The following is a 23,965-nucleotide window of genomic DNA, read 5'->3' on the forward strand; positions in this document are numbered from 1 at the left end:
AATCAATTTCGCTAGATGTTCTAGACTCACTGATACATAGCGAAAGCATAGGACCGTCGTGTATAAGCTCAGAATAAATTTTTGAGACTCGCAAAATATAACTAAATTGGAATCCATTAGAAACAGTGTGCGCAGCGAGCGTTGAGAATTTCAGTGTAAGAAAAGGATAGCAGTCTGTCGCAATATCCGTCGTATAATGGAGCTGGTCTGGATTTCTTCTATTACATAGTGGCCATCGATGCATTGCCAATGGGTGACACGGCCCCAATGTGTCTGGGTATAAACGCTAATATATGATATTGGTATGCTTGTGACTGCCAGTCATAACCATGCCATTATCATAGTGTTTATACTCCGATACATTGAGACCTATGTCTCCTGTTAGCAACTGCACCGTTTGTCACTATGTAACAGTCGAAATCTAGACCAACACCTATAAACGACGGAGTTTGCGACTGATTGCTGTGCTTTTCTTATATTCGAACTTGCAAAGTATGTTGTTAAAGAAATCCCAGATAGCGGCGACCGTTAAAAGAAAAGAAAACTTGTTTCAAAATGATGGAACACAACAGTCAGTCGTCCTTTCCTTTCAGACTTTATTAAAGCAAATCTAGATTTCGGCTAGTAACTAGGCATTATCGGTGCTAAAAAATACAAGAGCACCTAGTCATGCGACAGTGTAAAAACTTGCTTTTTATACTATCGCCTGATTATGTACTTCTTATGTTACGATGTTATAAAATGCAGATGGAGGGTTGATTACGCAATAAGAAACTGTATGGAGCTAGTTTATGCTTAAGAGTTCAGTTTATTCATTGATATGGACGCCAGCCTGCAAACCAATTAAAGAGCACTATGGCGTGCAAACAGTCTGAAGGATATATGAGAGGATATCACATTATGAAATATCATCATCGGTTAAGTACCTATATTAAACCACTATCCATAACCATAAACAGCATGACAAGATATTTGCAACGAGCGACTGACTGAGAAAAAGAACAGATATCGTTGCCGGATGCTTGAAGAGAAACTTTCTTCAGGGCGTTTTACTTGGGTAACAATAGAAAGAATAGTTATACTGGAAGTTATTGTCTACAGTGGGACGAGGCTGTAGAGAAGGGTCCACGGTGCGTTGGCAGAGACAGGTAGCAGCGAGTTTGAGATCAGAATCATGATAGTGTCAAGAGTAGAGTGCGGGTGAAGTGGGGTAGCAGACTGATTCCTCTATGACTACAACAGAACAGAAGATCATGGCAAAGTATTTCACTCCAAGGCTACAACCCAACAGCACTCCCCCAGCAAGAGTTCCTCTGCCCTTGTTCTTTTTTTCCCATGGTTTTCTCTTACTGGTTCGCCAGTTCTTCGTTATGCAGCCAATGAGATGGCGCGTTACGTACTCGTGACTTGCACAAGGTCGTCTTTGCGGCACTTTGTTCATCCAATAAAAGAATTTTCCCCGAAACACGTTGCGATCGCTATTTCCATGTTCGACTGACACGTGCTTTTGGTATAGTACCTTCTAGGAAGGCCATGTTCCTTTCGCCTCATAATTCCCTAGCGGCTTCTGTGCCCTGTTTGTGCTGCTCTGCCGTTGCGGTAGTTCTCCAGATAAAGATATTTCCTGTGTCTGAGTGGACGGCCTAGGGCTTAGAGACGTATGCTATGCTATCGGCCGACTAAACAGCAAAGAATTTGCTACCAGGAAGCTCTGTTTCTTATCGTTGCTGTGTGCCTTCCTTTCCCGCGAACTGCCATTGTTGGCCGCATCTTGAACAATGTCTATACCATCAAATACATCACACACAAATAAAATACTGGCATGCTAAGCCGCTCTGCTAATGTATTTACCACCACATAGACATTTCTGCTGCGAGAAGGTGGAATTGGTGCTTGTACCGGCCAGATGCACTCTTGTGAAAAGTTGTAAAATACAAAAAATCCAAGTTGTATTGTTTCTCTAGTAACTGCTGCTGATTGTTTGCTAGCTCAGTTGATTACACACGTATTATAAGTTGTAAGCTACGTAGTTCTATTAGGGACTAAGTTCAAGAATTTAGCTGGGACATTTACATGTCTTTCACTTGGGTCTATAGTTTGTATTTGTAAAAAAAAAAAAAAATTACGAGGTAGACAAAGGCTTACACCTTTTAAAGAGCTTAAGCGTTCAAATCGAACTTCAGGACGGTACCTGATTTACATGGGTTCCTTCCTGCGAAAGACATTGTATCAAATTGTATACCTAATGACGAGCATTATCAACCTTTATTTGAGACTGACGCCACGAATTAGATCATCACGAATAAATGAGAAATACGTCACACTAATGACAAACGAGACTTGGTTGCTACCGTTCATATGTTGACTGAGAAAGTTAGTTCCAAAATTTTGCATGAGGAATGATGGTATGCAGCGTCTGAAGTAAATATGTCGGTAGACTATTTTATCAATTTAAGGGATGACGTGCAGTTGCATATTTCTTAAGTGTTTGTCACTAAGCTATATGCTGTAACCGAAATAGGTTAAGAATATGCTTCTTAAAAATTTATCTTGTCCGTTGTAGACGTTATTAAATACTGTGACTATGATGTAAATTAAGGATAATCCTGCAACAAACAACAACCTTTCGCAACGAGTTGCTGTTTCATCTATAATTATCCTGAAAGACTTACAAGCGTTGCGTAATTCATTACTTGCACTTCCCTGAAATGATGAAATGTAAAATAACATTTGCGTAACAACATTAATGGTCGACGTTGTTTCATTTCTCAAATCGTCCATGACTATGAAGCCGAGAAACCAATGGATGAAGAAAGAGAACTAAGTTAGATGCAGATTGTGGAGCGTTGGATGAAAACGTTAAGTAACTTAGCCTTGTGAACATGACGTTCGTTCCATACTTCCGTCCTAAGATTAATCGTACAAGGGAATAAGGCGCAAGAATAACGTAGCACAATGTGGTGCTGCAGTTTCATTTCTCTCGCGTAACTGTGACATAATCAAATGGAAATGTACGCCACTACGCAGCGCCTGATGTTGGTTGTGTTGTAATGACAAAGACCGTCATTGCTCCGTGAAGCAGTGGACGGGCGCATTATGGAGCTGTTGGTTACGGGGTTCGCTCTCGGACTGAACGCGGCCGCTGCTGGCGTATGATACTTGTCTATGTGTGTCTTGTCGACCATTACAATTCACGACGGGTAGCTGGTTGATACCGTTCCTTGCTTCTGCTCGTAAATTTTAACGTAGAGGTTAATGAACAGAGAAACACGCCAAGAACGTTACTTGCGTTCCACGAAATTTAGAACAAGTCGCTTTACGCATCGAAACTATTATTCTCTGGGGTAATTGTGTCAGGGACTGTGGAAAAACGGCGGGGGTTAGTGCAACTCCGTATCCCGATTTGAAGCAAGCAGAATATGTATGACGCGAGGTGGAGTTCCAATTGTGGAAGAGATTCTTCCTTCTAGAAGCGCTAGTTCAGCAAAATGTGTAGAACAACTTCTGCGAAGATTGGTAAGTAGGGAAGGGATTCTGATGGAAGCTCTGTGGGACGGATCATGAATCATGTATGGATAGCTTAGTTGATAAGAGCACAACCCGTGAAAGAAAGTGTTGCGGGTTTGAATCTGGATCCGGCACACACGTCCAATCTGTCAGGGAATTTCAAAACTGCGCACGCTACGTTGCGGAGTTAAATGTTCATTCGGGTAAATTCTCTTGGATAACATCTTTTAGACAATGTCGGAAATAATTCCGCTAGATGTTTTACATGCATATAACCACCTGATGGAGGGGGGGGGGAGGGGGGGAGGTCAAACGCCCTCCTGAAGTCAACTTGAGCGCCGATGTCTACAGCGCTGTGGATGTCATGGAGGAACAGAGCGACCTGAGTTTCGCAAGCTGTCCGTTTGGGGAATCCATAGAGGAGATTTTCGTTCTCCAAAAACGACATAGTTCTTGAACATAAAACATTTTCTATAAATCGTCAACACGTTGACGTCAACAATATAGGTCTATAATTATGTGCATCTGTCCTACGACTCTTCTTGATAACGGGAATGACCTGCGCGTTTTTCCTGTCGCTAGGTACCGTTTGTTGCTCCAGGGACTACGACGAGTTGCTGCTAGAAGGGGAGCAAGTTCTTTCGCATACTTTTTATAGAATCTTACAGGTATGTCATCTGCTCCTGATGTCTTTCCACTACTAACTGAGTTTTTTTCCTTTCTGTGATTGGTTATCTCAATATCTGCCATTTCGACGTTAACGATGATTGAAAGGAGGGACCGTGTTTACGATTTTGCGCAGTGAAACAATTTCGGAAGACCGAATTCGGTATTTCGGTCTTCTTTCTGTTATCTTCCGTTTCAGTGTCGGTATGGACACTAAGAGACTGGATAGATAATTTCAAACCGCTTACTGATTTTACGTAAGCGTTTTTAGTCAGTTCAGCTGACAAAGTTTACTTCCAGAATGATTGAACGCTTCTCTCATGGATCCCTCCTTACGCTCATGTTACAGAGCCTACGTCGAAGACTAGAGGCCATAACAATAAGGAAAGGAGATATGACATGCATATAAGGAATGTACCAGACCTCACTCCCGCCCCCCTTATGTATATAAGGAATGAACCAGACCCCACTCCCCTCATTCTTGTCCAACTTCCTGTTCTATTCTCTATTCTCCACCTCTAGTGACCTTATTACACTGGACGATAAATGTTAATATTCGTTCCAGAGAGGCTTGTTAAAAGCACAAGTTATTGTCCTGCTTTATGAGATGTCCTGTTGCTGACGGTGTCTGTTGGTATTCCTACGGCAGGGTGATCGATAGCCGTCGTTTGCGAGTGGGGTGGGTGCTTGGATAGTTGAATGCTGTGACAAGTTTCGGACTAATGGAGGACCAGCTTAGCCAGGATTATGGACCTGTGTGCCACTGGCTGTTTGATATAGTGTGTATTCTGGCGAAGAAGTCACATTCACCGCTGGAAGCAGACGCAGAGTCACCACTATGTTAGTTACAATATACACTGACAGCAATGACTATGCTGATTGCGGAATCATAGTCCTACGAACGCTCAATCCTTGGCCAAATTTACTTTCTCCTCAAGACAGAGATCTACTTTTGCAATGCATCGAACTCCGTCATCAATAATGCCAACGAAGTCACGGCCCCTCGCCTTTATCCACCTCGTCTGGGCGCCGCTGAGAGTGTTATTAACGGTACACAATGTCGTCCTGGAACTACCCACCAGTGAGACAATTGCTCGCTGTTCAAAAGTATAAGTTCTCAATAGAACAAGGGACAGTGACTCATTGTTACCACGTCGCTTTCTGCCCCATTCTAGGCTGCTAATCGATTAGGACAAAGAACAGAGGCAAGCAAACCTGTGCACTGTACAATAACCAGGTAGTAATTTACTTCGTGACGTTCGAGTCGTAAGACCTCCACACTCAGTTAAATGACAAACAACCAACTAAAAATTAAACGTTTTGCGTTTGTTGGGCGACGATGCCCTTTGTTCTGAAAACATTTTTAGGATCGCAGCATCTAGTCAGATCTGTAGGAAGTAAAACTACTTGTTATATAGCACTGTAAACGATAGCCATACAGTGTTTGAATATGAGCTGTTATGCTGAGATGTAGCGTTACTTATGCAGTCGTACTACTTTTTATATCTAGATTTAGATGGCTTCGCCAGATAGGCCCAACGATCATTTGTATACTAGGTTTTCGTCGTTTCACAAATCTTCTTTTTGTATGGGGCGAGATGTTGCTATTGTATGGAACCGCACGTGGTCTAATAAGAAATAAGTTTAGAATTTAACGTCTGATCGGTGTTTACATAATCAGAGCTGAAAACTAAGTTCTTAAATTTGTCTATTTTATTTGAATCTGTCGTAACTGTGGAAAGTCAGACGAATGTACGCATAAATTTCTTATTCAGCCACAAAAATAATTTTTTTTCATATTATGAAATTCTGAATCTTTACATATTCTTTATAACAATATTTCGTCAGAACTAATCTCTTTTTATCATATTTTTTACATTATCTGTACAATATCGGCTTCTTTAAGTCGGGTACAAAGAATTATGTAAAGGGACACACGGAGACCGCTGTAAAAACCAGAAACCCGAAGTGCGTCGCCTGAAGTTTTCTTGCCGTTAAACAGTGGCGGAAAAAAAGTACAGATGTCACAAGAGACAACAAATCTCAACACATTCCAGGGACTGAGACACAAAGCCGACTGGAGTATAGAAAGGTAGCGGCAGGGACAAATTTTCCCCATCAGCAAGCACCATTACCCATCTACTAGTTCCACAGCTGAGCACACTAGTTCGTTACATTTATTTAGGCTTCATCAGTACGACCTTCCTGACAGTCACGGAGCGGCTGTCTTAGTCTGCCGAAGAGCGTTCCGCAGGAAAACGAAAAAGGCGACACATCTCGCTATAATGACGAAGTGCTTCCGAGAAAGGCAAAGAGAATAACAACGTAAGTAGTGCTTTGCACACAGCAAAAAGTGATTGGCAGGGGAAGGAAATGGCAATCTGCGGCCTGTCCTTGCAGAGTAATAAGCGAACCGGCGCACGGGTGCACAGGCTCCTAATTACTGTTGCCAGACGTGGCCTTGGTCCGGCCCGCTCGTCGCGTAAATTCTGCAGTCTGTTGCCTCCTACGCTCCTGTATTCGACTTCTTACATGACTGTCCATTGGCTGAATTTAGGATATCTACATTTATAATAGTGTAGACCTAATTACGTAAGGAAGCAAAGGTATAATGTGCCGTCGGCGTTGGTATCATTGCGGATAGAATAATCGCTCACATGGAGGTGGACAGGGACAGACGACAGCAATGATTTTTATAAAGAAACGTCCTGCAATACTCCTTAGTCATGTACTGGATCTAAGGGAAATCTTAATGTGGAAGGCAGAACCGACCGACATGACGTATTGTTTAAGACAAAGCAGTCGTCTACAGGAGGAGCAGGATTCACGTTCTCGTACGACCTTAGAGTCAAAGGATTTTCGTAGAATCCTAAATCTGTTGCGGAGAAATTTTCTGAAAAAAAAGAAAAGAAAAGAATTGTCCTCCATCTCTAATGCTTGTGTCGACAAGATGTTCAACCCTAAACATCTCTTTCCCATTTATGACGTGGTTGGACGGGATTCGAACCCCGCTCGTCCTGAGTGTGGGTTTAGCGCTCCACACAACTAATTTCGAAATACAGCGGTAGAAGAGCAATATAGGGAATTTTCGAATGTGGATATTTTCCATCACGGTAATATCAGTACGAATTATTCCACAGACGTAGTATTGTACCAATACGAACTGAATTAGTATTAAAATAGTAGCTTTAGGAACTACTATAAATTGGCAGGAGTCTTCCATTTTTGAATTCTAGACGAAGTTAGTTATTTATTAGTAGACAGCAGAAAACAACAACAAAAAATGGCTCTGAGCACTATGGGACTTAACATCTATGGTCATCAGTCCCCTAGAACTTAGGACTACTTAAACCTAACTAACCTAAGGACAGCACACAACACCCAGTCATCACGAGGCAGAGAACAGAAAACAACAGCTGTCCTTTTTTTATCTGTGTCTAGCTGCTTCTCTTCTAACGATTTCACTTTTATGTTTCGTTAAATTCCATTTTCCGTTCAGTATTCTTCGTTTCGTATAACGATCGAAACAGTATACACTCCAGCGTGCCGCGTGCCTGTTATCTGCGTTACTGCCATCAGCTAGAGGCGTGGCCCACAAATGAAACACACGTGGCTCAGCACGAACTGATATTTTTCGGGATGCACTAATGGATACCTACGTTTTTTAATCAATAATCTTTTACGAGAAGAAATACTACTTGATTTTTTCGTCGCAAGTGACCACCATGCATAATTACATCGGGAATAATGCAACCATCTCTGATGGAGTTTAACTCACGAACATGGGATGCGAACTACTCATTCAAGGGCTCCATTAGGTTTAAATGGCACATCCAAAGGGTGGACCATCGTCGAGTGTGTATTGATTCCTGTGTTCCATCGATATATGTAGGAATCCGGGGCCATATCGTACACGTAGCAACCAGTTGTGAGATGCACGCAACACGTCTCTCTCAGCAGTGACATAAATTCTTTCCATTACCGACACTCGAACATCGGAGCGATAGAAAGTTTCTCTGCGTTTCTCGTACCTCCACGTGCATTACACATCTGAATGTTTTCCTTCTTTCGTAGAACACTAGTTGTAACTGAGTGTTCAACGATAAATGACATTGGCTGTCTCTTTTCCTGAGAAAGTTATCTCCGTTGGTGCTGCGTACACCGCGCATGATCGCAATCCACTGAAGAGGCGGCGTACTCCGATCACAGAGGCAAGTAGTAACGCGCCACCTTTAACTTCACGTTTATTTTGCAGAGCTGCTCGAGCAAACGGCGGATGCTTGCGCCACTTTACGAGGCTCATAAAGGTCGCACTGCTTTATCGATACGGCGTAGTTCCACTTTACGAGACACAGCGGAGGCTGGAGCTCTGCGGAAAACGTAGCTTACGTAACCTGGATTAACATCTGGTTCCTGCATCTCCCCAAAGAGAAACTTATATTTGCCTGTATATTCCGGCGGTTACGGCTACATTACTTTTGAAATAAAATTTGAGAATGTATTTAAAACTCTCAGTTACATTCGAGAAAACTCACTGACGTCTGGAGAACAGTTGACCTGTTACTTTTGCGTACTGACAGAACTGAATGATGTTTCAAATGTCTCTGAGCACTATGGGACTTAACATCTGAGGTCATCAGTCCCCTAGAACTTAGAACTACTTAAACCTAAGGACATCACAAACATCCATGCCCGAGGCAGGATTCGAACCTGCGACCGTAGCGGTCGCGCGGTTCCAGACTGTAGCGCCTAGAACCGCTCGGCCACCCCGGCCGGCAGAACTGAATGAATGTATTTTACTGTGATGATCCGAAATAAAAATATGTCTACCTAAAAGCATGGGATTAGGGGGACGCATTAAGTATTTGAACCTTGCACGAAACATGACGACTCCCAACTACTGCTGTCCTCTTCTGATTACTGTAAGTAACAAACACGGGACAAGAAGACATTCGCCACGAATGTGAGGCAAATAAAACAGCCCAATTTCTTGTTATTTTCAGCAGATACGAAATACGAAGTTAAGCTTATACTTATTACTAATTTCTTTTCTTCCGAATACGTCATGAAAATCAGTAATAAATTCTCTTCTTTCATGTACTTGCTTGATAAATATAATATTTTGACATATAGACTCTGATCGCGTTCATATATAATGGCAGACTGGAGTACTAGGCGCATACCCCCACGAAAAAGGAGGAAGAAGCTGCAATTAAGGAGAAATTAAGGAATGAAGAGAAACAACAAACTGAGCTGAATACCAAGACTGACAAAGCTGTAGTACGTAAACGCTTTACTGACCAGACAGAAAAGAAGAAAAAGAATACCAGAAATAAGGAGGAAACTCCATAGTCCTCGGAGGTAAGGCACATTTCCAATATTTATGATGATGACTATGACGACGTTTACGACAGCTAGTTTACTAGCGCATTGAAACCACTACCTACACGTAGCAGGGAACCTAATGAGTTATGTCGCATCTGTGTAGAATTAAGTAAAGACCAAGAACTCTGGTATAGGTGTGTTAGGTGCTGTGTTTGGAATCATCCTGCATGTAACTGGAGAAGGCACCCCAAGTCTATGTTTGTGATGGCTACTCATCCAAGAAATGAACGTTCTAAAATCTGTTGAAATGTGAAAATAAAAATATTTGCGTCTGCCACGCACTTATTTAAATACATTTCATTATTCTGATTTCTGTTCGGAAGTAAAAAAAATAATTATTTTCACAGAGATACATTTAATATAAATTTACATTCTCAAGCTGCAGAAGGCAGCAGCGCTAAACGCTTACAGAATAGCTTGATCTGTTCTCGAATAATATAGACAACTCAGTGATAAAAACTTGTTTAAACTATTATCATATTATCAGTATCGTGTGAAACGAGAGATCCAATTAATAATTTTAATAATAATAATAGTGTAAATCTTCTGTACTCGTCAACTGAGGAGGAAGCAGAAATGTTGATACATGTATCATTAAGTAACAGTTTGAAGCTGTATGTTGATATGCTTGATTTAATAGCTGACGAATAAACCTTAAGCACTCAAATCAATGTTGAAAGTTTCCTTGTGGCGCAATCCTTCTATTCTGTACAGGAGTTCCTCGCAGTAGCTGAGAACTAGTCTCTGTAATGTGTTATTTATTCGTATACACTCTGTTTCTTCGTGTTTTACTAATGCTTTAACTTTGTTCGTAAATTTTGTGAGCATCATTGTGGTAACTATTTGATGACTCGTTCCTTATCCATGTAGCTTTGACTCACAAAGTTCCTCGGAAACTCATAAATAAATAAACAATATATAGCTATAATGGTAAAAATTTTCCCCAACAAATAATCTTAATTTCATTGAAGGACGTAGCCTTGCTGTTACAATCACTCTATAGGCCAATATGATTTTGATGACCATGACTCCATTACACAAAGATATTTTAAAACACCAAGAAATAATTTTTATTCAATCGCATTATTTCATCCACCAAGGCAAAGCCGGATAATAGCTTAGTAACTTCAAGAACAAACTAAGCCATTTTACATCGTTATCAACCACTTAAAATGAAAAAATTTGCAATGTGTCGCAAATCACAATAAAGAGGCGTTTTCATTTGTCTGGCATGTTTAGAAACTACGACGATTTGCGAGCAAACACGGTTAATACCGAAATACCTACAGGCATATTTTCTCCTAGGAAAGTTAAGGAATAATGCTGATGAGCAGATGTGATAAAGGATATAGATTGTGAACTAACAAGTAACGTGGAAAGGTTACGGCTTGGAAAAAGATACTACGAATACATATTTTAAGCTGTAAATGAAGAAGCAGATATGCTATAGTTCATAAGTTTCATACTTTTCTGTGACGTAGCAGTTGAACTTTTATTAAGCAGAGGTGTGTATGAGAAGATACTTTTAGCAAGAAGAAAGAAAACTGGCCTACTCGATGTTTAACAAGTAATTTTGCTGTAATGTTATCGTTTTGCCTGAAATTGTCAGAGTAGATGAACGACGCGCAGTTGTAATTACATTAGGATTACGATTAGACTGTCTAGTACAGTAACGAGTAAATTTTGAAAACATTGTTACCGTTGGAAGAAAAAAGGAAAGTACAGGAAACATTGAATAAATTTAATTTACTTTTGCTTAAATTGTTTTAATAATAATATTTTATTTACTATTTATTATAACTATATTTTACTCAGGAAGGTTAGTGTTTCTGCAATTTTCAATCATTCGTCTTTCTTTATCACCAGCGTTACATAATAATAACAACGATCTAAGGCTATCTCTAACTGATTATGTATAAATTTTTTTACGTTTATGTGCAGTACACTTAGCAGTCTGATAAACTTACGAGGAGTATTCAGAATGCGTGTGTTTCATGCGTGCTTGAACGTAGTCTATCGCACGTCCATAGAAAATTCATCAACACAATAGAAAAAATCGGTTGAAAATACCCCAAGATAGCAGTGTGTTATTGTTCAATTTCTGCGTTGTTTCCATAGTATGCACAGAACAGTCAAAACCTCAAAGACAAGAGAAGGGGATGTTGAAAAAAGATTTTAGATCGCAGTGTTTTAGCAAGAAGCTACCTGAGATACGTATGTCCTTTCACCCACTTGCTCCACTGGAAGAGCGCAGTAAGAAGGTAGGCTAGCTCTACTGTCCAACTCACTTGGCTTCCAGTGTGTACTTTCGCGGGTGCACGACTTTCGTCATTATTTCGCAGTCATTACTAGCCGCCATCAGTGCCACAATTGCTCACTTTCTTGTTTTAAGGCAACGTTTGCGATGTGTAAAGACCATTAAAAAAGAGAGGTTGAAAAAATAAGCAAACTAGTTCCAAAAGAAAGGATTAATTAGCCCTTTATCTAGGTTTCGATATTTCTAAAAATATCTTCTTCAGAAGGAGTGGACCTTGTTATATCACATGGTGATACATTACTCCTTCTGATGAAGGTATTTTTAGGTCACGGGCTAATTAACCTTTGTTTTGCAACTGGTTGACTGGTTTTTCAAACTCTTCAGATTTATACAGTTGCTGATTCGCAGCCATGTTTTAGATTTTGCCATTTTAAAAATTTACATACACATCTACGTATGTTGCTGCATGTATTTGCACAAGTTGGAGTAATACACGATCTTACTCTACTTACTATTTGAATACCGACATTTATCCCTGGTCTGTACAACTGGAAAATGAATTTTCCCTTCTTGTCGATTAATGGTCCCTGTCTAAACAAAAGCGAATTATTACCTTTTTTATTTGCTTTTTGACCGCTTTTGTTTGATTTGTACGTGTTGAAAATTTGCTCATATCCTTGATTTGCCTTAGTAGGTGGAGAAAGGAGGCATGTACGCTGTTTCCATCTGCGAATCGAGTAATCTCCGTTGAGTGAATTATAGTATTTTAACAATATCTGATGTGGAAACAAGAAAATACCCTTAAATTTTCTTAAACGAGTGTGGAAAACCACTGCACAACCACCCCTAGTTTCTGTGGTTTCACGGGTCACCGACTGTAAATGTCGCGTGTGGATTCGATTCATATTTTGCTGAATTCCGTCTCTCATACGCTAACGATCTACGGCGTGCATTCCACGCCAAGAGCTATGACAGCGTCTCATAAAATGGATATCAAGTTAATCAATCTAAATAAGGCCTTATTTAAAATGTGTGCAATATCCTGATACAACTTTAGAGGCCTCCTATGAAGGGATGTGATTTTACAGTTTAGGACAAATCTGTGGAATGAAACAAATCCTTTTGTACACTGCACTATGCAGCACACGATAGCATAGTTATTTGGTCTCTGTGAGACTGGTGTTCATAGACAACAAAAAGTATCCTCCACTTTACAATCTATTTTAGATGTAATGCAATGCTGAATTTATAGTCATGAAACTACAACTCCATTCTTCATTCTTCACTGTCAGACGGAAGGGAAGAAAACACTGTGGCAAGAACCTTGCTGAAATGTTAAACATTTATGTTAGAGTATAATGACTTTTCTGGAGACTAGAAATCTACTCTGTAGGAATCAGCATGGGTTTCGAAAAACACAATTGTGTGAAACCCAGCTCGCGGTATTCGTCCACGAGACTCAGAGGGCCATAGACACGGGCTCCCAGGTAGATGCCGTGTTTCTTGACTTCCGGAAGGCGTTTGATACAATTCCCCACAGTCGTTTAGTGAACAAAGTAAGAGCATATGGACTATCAGCCTAATTGTGTGATTGGATTGAAGAGTTCCTAGATAACAAAACGCAGCATGTCATTCTCAATGGAGAGAAGTATCCCGAAGTAAGAGTGATTTCAGGTGTGCCGCAGGGGTGTGTCGTTTGACCGTTGCTATTCACAATGTATAAAAATAACCTTGTGGATAACGTCGGAAGTTAACTGAGGCTTTTTGCGGATGATGCTGCAGTATATCGAGAGGTTGTAACAATGGAAAACTGTACTGAAATGCAGGGGGATTTACAACGAATTGACACATGGTGCAGGGAATGGCAATTGAATCTCAATGTAGACAAGTGTATTGTGCTGCGAATACATAGAAAGAAAGATCCTGTATCACTTAGCTACAATATAGCATGTCAGCAACCGGAAGCAGTTAATTCCATATATTATCTTGGTATAGGCATTAGGAGTAATTTAAAATGGAATGACCATATAAAATTAATCGTCGGTAAAGCAGATACCAGACTGAGATTAATTGGAAGAATCCTAAGGAAATGCAGTCCGAAAACAAAGGAAATAGGTTACAGTATTCTTGTTCGCCCACTGCTTGAATACTGCTCATCGGTGTGGGATCCGTACCAGATAGGGTTCATAGAAGAGATAGAGAAGATCCAACGGAGAGCAGCGCGCTTCGTTACAGGATCACTTAGTAATCGCGAAAGCGTTACGGAGATGATAGATAAACTCCAGTGGAAGACTCTGCAGGAGAGACGCTCAGTAGCTCGGTAACGGCATTTGTTGAAGTTTCGAGAACATACCTTCACCGAGGAGTCAAGCAATATATTGCTTCCTCCTACGTATGTCTCTCGAAGAGACCATGAGGATAAAATCAGAGAGATTAGAGCCGAAACAGAGGCATACCGACAATCTTCCTTTCCACGGACAATTCGAGACTGGAATAGAAGGGAGAACCGATAGAGGTACTCAAGGTACCCTCCGCCACACACCGTCAGGTGGCTTGCGGAATATGGATGTAGATGTAGATGTAGATTTGATTACCACGAGAAATTATTTTTTCCCCCTTGGGGACTTCTAGGGTAACAAAATCACAACGAGATGCTGTACAACTGAATGTCACATCTGTTTGTATTAAAAAATCCCTTTCAATACGCAGAATAAAACTATTTGTTTTTATTTTGATAGTCAGTTAAGCGACAGTTCGTCTGACTCTCATAACAAAAAGGGACGACAGAAATTTTTGCTAAACTTTGAGATTAGAGCCGAACAATTGGAGAAATAACCAGTATGGGTCTAGGTACGCTTTACTGGAAATACTGAAAGATTTAAAGGCGTCTGTAAATATGTATACGGAGTGCTGTATCTCGTTGATTCTACGTTGCGTTGATCTCGGAGAAAAGGGGCCGTTATCTCCACGTCTCACACCGCAAAGCGATAACGACAGGATCTCGCTCTTCTGGTTACACAGGAGCTGATACCAACGAGCATATGGCATTCTGTCTGTCTCTCGTTCATCATCCAATTTACTATACAAATACTGCTTTATATCCTCCAGTACGTACTGCGAATTAAGTGGCTATCAAATATAGAGAGTGTCTGTGCTTGGAATGTCTGGACACTTCTCGAGCCACAAAATGTAAATAATAGCACACAAAAACTTGCGATGCACTTTTTATCATTATATGTCTTCACAGTGAAAGGTGCATCTGTCTGAACTTGTACTGAATTTGTACCGTATTAATGAAAATAATCGAGAGCTATTCAATGCCACAGTCAGACCCTCAGGGTCAGCAGCCGCAGCCCAACTTCTGTGTCGTCCCCTCGTCTATGACGTAATTTGGCCTAAGTGTAAAGAAAAGTTTGTTTAACACGGAAACATACCGCCTGTTAATGTTGTCTTTTTCAAAGTGGAGCCGCTACGTGCCCTTGAAATAAATTCTCAGTTGCCCGCACAAGGTTTTGTCTCCCCATCTATAAAAACCTCATAGAGAATAATTGTTAGAAGGACCGAGAATCATTCCCATCCCTCCATGTGAGAGCCAAACATGCTGGGAGCTCAAGGGACGGGTTTCCCAGCAGAAAACAATGCACTGATAATGTATTTAGAGGATGAAGTATTCAAAGGGATCCAAGACCACGGAATACTGTGAAATGTTGCCTGTGAATCACGCATAGGTACTCTGCTCTTATTTAGGGACAAGGTGAAACCAGTCCGTCGTTTAAGGTTTATGTGGATAGACGTAACAAAGCCTGTCGCGATGAAGTGTGATGGAGTGGTGGATTCGGAACGGGCTGATTGGTCCCCGTATTGCTGGAGCTGCCTGTTACTGACACAGGAATTTCCATTAAGTGCCAAGATTGATTATCGGTACGATTAGCAGATTAGGAGCGCGCTGCTTCATTATTTCATTGTAGAAACCGAGCACAGTGATGCAGCGGGTAAGATACTGCACTTGCCTTCAGAAGGACAGCGGTCTAGATCCCCGATCAGCAATCCATGCTTAAGTTTTCGGTACTTTCCATAAAAAAAGGAACTACACGGAATCTTGGCTTTGTTATCTGGTCTTGATGTTTACTCGATACTGACCAGCCACCGTGTCATCATATAGCAATGGCAACATTTGGATGTGATGCGGTTATGGTATCAGCACAGCACTCTCCCAGTCATTGGCAGCCAGTGGCGGATACATATGGGGTGGACGCGCGGGTCGCCCTCCCCCCCCCCCCCCCCCCCCCTTGCGGCGCTGCCCACAACATTCACCCTGAGATCGATTGTCCTAATGACGATCTAATTAACCAATTTTCCAGGAAGAATAGGCAATAGAATTCATAATGAGATTTTCAGTCTGCAGCGGAGTGTGCTGATATGAAGCTTCCTGGAAGATTAAAACTGTTGCCGGACCGAGGCTCAAACTCGGGACCTTTGCCTTTCGCGGGCAAGTGCTCTACCGACTGAGCTACCCAAGCACGACACACTATCCCGTCCTCACAGCTTTACTTCTGCCAGTACCTCGTCTCCTACCTTCCATACTTAACAGAACCTCTCCTGCGAACCTTGCAGAACTAGCACTCCTGAAAGAAAGGATATTGCGGAGACATGGCTTAGCCACAGCCTGGGGGATGTTTCCAGAATGAGATTTTCATATCAGCGTCACTCCGCTGCAGAGTGAAAATCTCATTGTGGAAACATCCCCCAGGCTGTGGCTAAGCCATGTCTCCGCAATATCCTTTCTTTCAGGAGTGCTAGTTCTACAAGGTTCGTAGGAGAGCTTCTGCAAAGTTTGGAAGGTAGGAGACGAGGTATTGGCTGAAGTAAAGCTGTGAGGAGGGGGCGTGAGTCGTGTTTGGGTAGCTCAGTCGGTAGAGCACTTGCCCGCGAAAGGCAAAGGTCCCGAGTTCGAGTCTCGGACTTGCACACAGTTTTAATCTGCCAGGAAGTTTCAACAGAATTCATCATTTAAGGAAGAGAAGCACAATTGTAACTTTTTTATATCATAAAATGGCATTGTCTTGTATATGTGTATAATCAGTTTAAATAAAACTTTGGTTAACTTTGCATGTAACTTGATTGTTTTTTATTACGGTAAAAGTAAAGGTGCTCAAGATATCTTTAGCGCCCCCTCCTTGAGGTTTTTCTGTATCCGCCACTGTTGTCAGCTTTGTGAATCTTGGAGCCGCTACTTCTCTTTCAGTTAACTCCTCAGCTGGCTCCACAAGGCTGGGTACAACCTATTCCACTCCTCATACCAGTGAAAAGTTCCTGGCAGTACCGGGAACCGAACCCACGCCCCACATACCACAGACAACTCAACTATGGAAGAGAGTAGTAGGCGTAACTCACTTTAGGCTAACGCTACGATGGTTCTTTTGAACACGGTACGATTCACTTCCTTGCTGAGTCGGAGCTTCTATTTCGTCTCTAATGATTTCGTCGTCGAAGAGGTGTCAATCTCTTGAGCCTGGGTGCTGCTTACGTTGTCCTCTCGGCTATCGTACAACAAGCGACAGGATGACTGGGTTATCCTACATGTCCTGAACCCAATGGGTGGTCTGAGTAACGAAATGCTTCATTACATGGTGGTATTGGAAGTTGTTTGCTCTTGCGTTCCTCCACTTTTGAACTGATTTCACCAGCCAGCCGTAGAGGGGTGTACAGTTAAACGTGGACTCCGACTCACTTCAGAGCTTGCCGTTTTTCACATACACAAATCATTGCCAAATGTGAAAGAAGCGACTAGTAAAAGAAAAAAAAATCATTGAACCAACCGAAGATTCAACTCTAGACCTTTGGATTTGAAGTCTCACGTTTACAGACTCAGCCCTGGAGCCACGCTCAGACAATATGTGGAATTCTTCAAAATTTTGCGTTTCTTCCTAGCGCAGGGCCCATGCTACTCTCGTATGTATTGATCCAATCATGGTATATGCGAGGTGTGATCAAAAAGTAACGGGAATCTTTTAATCTCGCGGGGTTTATACATCCGATTTTCTATTTTTTTATCTTGTTGGTACACATGCTCCTGATGTATGTTTGTATTTTGAGCTGTTTTGAATATTTAGTTTACTGTTGACAGTCGAAAAAGTTATACGTGTTTTCGAGGGCTCGACCAATTCTTCCTTTCGAAAAAGATGGATCGAAGAATCTGCATTAAATGTTGCTCGAAAAATGGAATAAAGTGCAGCACCGTATTCGAAATGTTGACTGTGGCTTTTAGCGAATCTAGTGAGACAAGAGTTAACGAGTAGTATAAACGTTTCAAGGAGGGTCCAGAAGACTAAAGAGGACGACCGCCCTGGACGCCCTAGCACGTCAATTACTGACGATAATTTGGAACAAGTAAAGCAAACGGTTCTATAAAAACGCCGAATCACAATGAAAGAGTTTGCTGATGATGTCGGCACACCCTTTGGCTCATGCCAAGCAATTTTTTTCCGATGTTTTGGGCAGGGAAAGTGTAGCAGCACGGTTTGTTCCGAAATTGTTGAATTTCGACCAAAATCGACCTCACGTAAACATCGCTCAGGAATTGCTGAATGAAGTCGACAACGATCTAAAACTTCTGAAGAAGGTTACAACAGTTGACGAAACATGGGTATACGGATATAACGTCGAAACAAAGGTCCCATCGTCCCAATGTAAACGGCGTGAAGAGTCAAGACTGAAAAATGTTTGACAAGCTAGATCACTTGGGACAGTGTTGTTGTTGTTTTTTTTGGGGGAAGGATGGCCGGACGCGGGATTGAACTGTCGTCCTCCCGAATGCGAGTCCAGTGTGCTAGCCACTGCGCCACCTCACTCGGTTTGGGACAGTGCGTCATGGTCGTGCCGTCAATAAGGAATACTACCGGGGAGTTATGCGCCATTTACTTGAAGCAAACCGGAGAAAACGACCAGTACTGTGGTAAAACCACTCGTGGAAATTGCATCATGGTAATGCTAGCGCTCACGCCTCAATGCTTGTCCGTGATTGCCTTGCGGGATTAGCGGAGCGGTCTAAGGCGCCGCAAAAAAATGGTTCAAATGGCTCTGAGCACTATGGGACTTAACTTCTAAGGTCATCAGTCCCCTAGAACTTAGAACTACTTAAACCTAACTAACCTAAGGACAGCACACACACCCACGCCCGAAGCAGAATTCGAACCTGCGACCGTAGCTGTCGCGCGGTTCCAGACTGTAGCGCCTAGAACCGCTCGGCCATCCAGGCCGGCAAGGCGCTGCAGTCATGGGCTGTGCGGCTGGTCCCGGCGGAGGTTCGAGTCCTCCCTCGGGCATGGGTGTGTGTGTGTTTGTCCTTAGGGTAATTTAGGTTAAATAGTGTGTAAGCTTAGGGACTGATGACCTTAGCAGTTAAGTCCCATAAGATTTCACACACATTTTTTTGTCCGTGATTTTTTTGGCAAAACCGTTATGTTGCCTCAGCCACAGTATTTGCTGAACGCAGCCCCCTGCGACTTCTTTCTATTCCTGTGGCTGAAGAAGACCATGAAAGGGCATCGTTTGCCACCATTGATGAGATAAAATTAGAATCGCTTAAAGAGCTTAATACCATAACAAAATGTAAGTTCCAAAAGTGCTTCCAAGATCGGAAAAAGCGCTTTCACAAGTGTATTATATCTCGGGGGGATTACGATGAAGAAGACAAAGCTAATGTTGAGGAATAAATAAAGAAAAACAAGAATTCCCGTTACTTTCTGATCACACCTTGTGTACCACCGAAGTTCGCTGTTGGTTGTCGAATAGACTAGCGAAATCGGAGTGGAATAATTCTCCTGCCTGAACTCAACATGCTCATTCATAACTCAGCTCCAGCAAACCACTGGTATTAAATCTCTGGTGCAGACATTTCTGAGCCCCTTTAAATGGAGCGGCGCCGGCAGCAGCGGTAGGACGGGGACAGGAGTGAGCGTTGGCGGCTGTCGGCTGGCGGCCCGTGAGTCAGGCCATCCCGACCCTGCCGTACATGGAGAGCGCGCGGGCCCGGCGCGCCATTGGCTGGCCCACTTCCCGCGGCCTTCTGGCTCGCCCACGGAAGGCCTCCTCCTCATCCAGTCTGCGGCCAGCCGCCCAGCATCCACACGACGATATTCAACTGGTAGCTCTGTTCTTCGTGCAAGGAAATCATCGTCACAAACATCAGTACCATCATCACAGCCGTTCACGGGCCCAGCAGATTACGCCCAGATCGTACAATCCGCCTCAATCGAGGCCTCTTGAAGTCCCTTTGGAACACCGACTTCTGATAAGCAACAGGAAGCCACTGATTTTTAATTATTGAGCTTGCACAAGCACTCGCAGGTCTTCGTAATGTTACTGATGAATTGCTGTCTGTCATCAGCATTATGTGTCCCACCCACCGTAGTCCTCTTATCTCCATACTTTACATAAAATTAGGCCGATCCATTGATTCTCATACGTCCCGATTCCTCAAATGTTTCTAGCGGCTCTTATTCTTAGCTGGTCCAGACTCAAACTACATGGTATGTGTTTTTACAAATACGTAAATTGCCAGTTAATTCATTTTCCGAAGCAGTTTCTCCTAACAACCCATACAGAAAACATTATGATCCTCAGACCTCCCACGAGAGTACGAAGGAACCTTTTAAAGTCACAAACAACCTTCCTGGGCCGCTCTCAAAGTGCTCAGGGCAACCATATGGGGCCCCCGCGAACACGCAGAAGTGCCGCAACACGGCGTGACATGGACTCTAGTAATGTCTGAAGCACTGCTGGAGGGAACTGACACCATGAATCGTGCAGGGCTGTCCACCAATCCATAAGAGTACGAGGGGGTGGAGATCTCTTCTGAACAGCACGTTGCAAGGCAACCCAAATACGCTCAACAATGCTCATGTCTGGGGAGTTTGGTGGCCACCAGAAGTGTTTAAACTCAGAAGAGTGTTCCTGGAGCCATTCTGTAGCAATTGTGGATGTGTGGGGTGTAACATTGTCCTGCTGGAATTGCCCAAGCCCCTCCGAATGCACAACGAACATGAATGGAGGCAGGTGATAAGACAGGATACTTACGTGCGTGTCACCTGTCAGAGTCGTATCTAGACGTATCAGGGGTCCCGTATCACTTCAACTGCACATGCCCTGCACCATTACAGAGCCTCCACCAGCTTGAACAGACCCCGGCTGACATGCAGAGTCCATAGATTTATGAGGTTGCCTCCACACCTGTACACGTCCATTCGCTCGATACAATTTTAAACGAGACTCATCCGACCAGGCAACATGTTTCCAGTCATCAACAGTCCATTGTCGGTGTTGACAGGCCCAGGCGAGGCGTAAAGCTTTGCGTCGTGAAGTCATCAAGGGTACACGAGTGGGCCTCCGGCTCCGAAAGCCCATATCGATAATGTTTTGTTGAATGATTCGCACGCTGACACTTGTTGATGGCCGAGCATTGAAATCTGCAGCAATTTGCGGAACGGTTGCGCTTCTGTCACATTGAACGATTTCTTCCGTCATCGTTGGTCCTGTTCTTGCAGGATCTTTTTCCGGCCGCAGCGATGTCGGAGATTTGATGTTTTACCGGATTCCTGATATTCGCGGTACACTCGTGAAACGGTCGTACGGGAAAATCCCCACTACATCGCTACCTCGGAGATGTTGTGTCCCATCGCTCGTGTGCCGACTATATCACTACGTTCAGACTCATTTTAATCTTGATAACCTGCCGTTGTGGCAACAATGACAGATCTAACCCCTTCGCCAGAGACTTCTTGTCTTATATAGCCCTCCCCGACCGCAGCGCCGTATTCTGCCTGTTTCCATATCTCTGTAGATAAATATACATACCTATATATCTATACCAGTTTCTTTGGCGCTTCAGTGTAAATAAGGGATGTATGCAATGCATTATCCACAAAAGAAAAAGGTGTCATTAGGCCGTGATGATGCCTGGCTCGCAGTATCTAACCCCCGTCCCCCACCCCCAAAATTCCAAATTTCCTTCAGTTCCGACAACACAGCTGAGGTCTGTAATTCGTGGTTGCATCCGACGAAAATGCATCATGCCTCCGAGGAGAACGAACGTTGGCAAATTGCAATCATTTTCGTCGAGAGTGGGCCCAGCATTTGGTTCAAATGGCTCTGAACACTATGGGACTTAACATCTGAGGTCATCTGTACCCTAGAACTCAGAACTACTTAAACCTAACTAACCTAAGGGCATTACACACATCCATGCCCGAGGCAGGATTCGAACCTGCGACCGTAGCGGTCGCCGCGGCCCCAGACTGAAACACCTAGAACCGCTCAACCATTGCAGCCGGCCAGCATTTGTTTGAGAGACTGACAAGCCACCACTCGCCAGGGACTGCGATAGATGAACTCCAACACAGACCTAAAGCAGCATAGAACGACATGGCTGTATCTATCATCTAGTCTCAGTTCACCTTGATACCCTGTCACGTTAGGGCCATTGTTGCTGTCACAGGTGGCAGTTTTGTGTACTCAGTTTCGCTCCCCGTATACCCGCAAACCATCTACTAATTTAATAAAATGGTCTTCCTACTATACTGCATACTTTATGATCAAAAGTATCTGGACAGCTATTAGTGGATATTAATATGGATTGCGTCCACCATTTGCCTTTAATGACGGCGTGAACTCTGGTGGTGACAGTTTCCATGAGGTGCATGAATGTCGGTGGAGGAATGACAGCCCTTTCTTTCACACGAGCCGAAAACAGGGAAGGTAGAATAATGTTGGAAACTGGTAACTGGAACGAAGTCGACGTTCTCGCTCACCACAAAGATGTTCCGTTGGGTTCAGGTTGAGACTCTGGACAGGCCAGTCGATTTCAGGAATGTTAGTGTCCACGAACTTTTGCGTCACATATACTGCTTTGTGGCAGAGTGGAGTGCCATGCTAATACAATCATCGTCTTTGAACAGTTCCTCCGCTTTTTACCAGTACACAGTGCTGTAAAAGCCGCTCTTATCCTTCCGATTTTACCGTTTTCTCGATAAGGGGTCCACACTCTGACCATGAAAACCACACTCGTAATGTAATAGCATCTCCTTCGTACTTCGCTCCTGGCACTACACAGGATGTCCTCCTCAATAGCTGACTGGTCAGCGCGACGGAATGCCTTGCTAAGGGGCCCGGTTTCGATTCCCGGCTGGGTTGGAGATTTTCTCAGCTCAGGGACTGGGTGATGTGTTGTCTTCATCATCTTCATCTCATCCCCATCGACACGCAAGTCGCCGAAGTGGCGTCAACTCGAAAGACTTGCACCAGGCGAGCGGTCTACCTGACAGGTGGCCCTAGCCACACGACATTTCATTTCACTGCACATGATGACAGGTAACGTTCTCCAGCCTTTCGAAAACCCAGACCTTCCACGGGCTTGCCAGAGGCTGGAGCGTAATTCACTATAACAAATCGCTTGTTTCCAGACATCTATTGTCCAGTGACGACGCTCTTCACACCATTTCAAGAGTCGCTTAGCATTGGCCACAGAAATGTGTAGCTGATGAGGAACTACTCGGACACTGTACCCTACTCTTCTTATTCCACACACACACACACACACACACACAGAAAGAGAGAGAGAGAAATATCGTGCTAGCTGGTCTTTTGCACTTGGGAACTCGTGAGTGATTTATTGCGCTGATGTAATGGAATTTTTTACAACCACTCTCAGGAATGCTCGACAGTCCCTCTCCGTCACTACATGAGGTCTGCTTGGGCTTGGTTTACCTGTGGTTGTTTTTTCGCCTTTCCAGTTCACAGTCACATCACCAACAGTCGACGTTGATTTGTGCCTCATGGATTTATTACTCAGGCGACACCCAAAGTCCACTTTGGAAGCCACTGAGCTCTCCCAATAGGAGAGTCCTGTTGTTATTGGTCTCTACTGAAAACAGAATACTCCCCGTTTCCTTATATAATCACGTGACGTCGAATGATCATTTCTGGATTGTGTAAGGTATCCGGTATAGTGTGTGAGCACAGCAAGTACGAGGAGCGTTTAATAAGTAATACAACACTTTTTTTCTCGGCCAGTTTCTATTGATAAAATGCAGAATTTGTTGTGGGACATTGTGGAACATTCCTGCTTGAGCCAATGTAGCATCATAAAGTTCC

At 43.1% G+C, this 23,965-nt stretch overlaps 1 protein-coding gene and 1 non-coding gene across 2 annotated transcripts in view; both read right to left on the minus strand.

Annotated features, from left to right (window-relative positions):
- The window catches only part of LOC124795854 (titin homolog), a 281,978-nt gene that overhangs the window by 155,376 nt on the left and 102,637 nt on the right, over positions 1-23,965 (minus strand). The window lies entirely within an intron of this gene.
- LOC124796975 lies at positions 17,707-17,809 on the minus strand. The gene has a single exon (XR_007016864.1). It is a non-coding gene; the product is annotated as a U6 spliceosomal RNA (small nuclear RNA).

The sequence above is a fragment of the Schistocerca piceifrons genome, chromosome 4 (assembly GCF_021461385.2).
Source record: "Schistocerca piceifrons isolate TAMUIC-IGC-003096 chromosome 4, iqSchPice1.1, whole genome shotgun sequence".
Lineage (NCBI taxonomy): Eukaryota > Metazoa > Arthropoda > Insecta > Orthoptera > Acrididae > Schistocerca > Schistocerca piceifrons.